Source organism: Mastomys coucha, unplaced genomic scaffold (genome assembly GCF_008632895.1).
Source record: "Mastomys coucha isolate ucsf_1 unplaced genomic scaffold, UCSF_Mcou_1 pScaffold6, whole genome shotgun sequence".
In the NCBI taxonomy this organism is placed as follows: Eukaryota; Metazoa; Chordata; class Mammalia; order Rodentia; family Muridae; genus Mastomys; species Mastomys coucha.
Genome location: NW_022196912.1, coordinates 35,429,103 through 35,429,553, shown reverse-complemented (window position 1 = coordinate 35,429,553; position 451 = coordinate 35,429,103). Strand labels below are relative to the sequence as shown.

The window sequence follows — 451 nt, the reverse complement described above, 5'->3', positions numbered from 1 at the left end:
AATGTTGGACCTATTTCTCCAATTACCAAATTAGAGAGAGCATTGGATGATAATCAACAAATTTCCAAATCCTCATATTATTAGATTTCAATCGATTAGGATATGTTGGTGATATTAATTTTCAAATTAATATATTCAGAAAAAGTAATTGTCACTTCCTGTTGTTTTTCTTGTAAAAGGTGGAATTAGGTTTGCATGGATTGGTTGAAAGATTACCTTCTTGCTTCTTCTAGGGTGTAATTTGCTCCTTATGTTGATGTTTTCCATCTATTAGCCTTTGTAGAGCTGGATTTGTGGAAAGACATTGTGTAAATTTTGTTTTGTCATGGAATATCTTGTTTTCTCCATCTATAGTAATTGAGAGTTTTGCTGGTATAGTAGTCTGGGCTGGCATTTGTGTTCTTGTAGGGTCTGTATAACATCTGCCCAGAATCTTCTAGCTTTCATAGTC

The 451-nt window shown here is 33.5% G+C and overlaps 1 protein-coding gene across 5 annotated transcripts in view; it reads right to left on the bottom strand.

The window, feature by feature from the left end:
- Nbas (NBAS subunit of NRZ tethering complex) overlaps positions 1-451 on the bottom strand; it is a 386,817-nt gene that overhangs the window by 137,082 nt on the left and 249,284 nt on the right. The window lies entirely within an intron of this gene.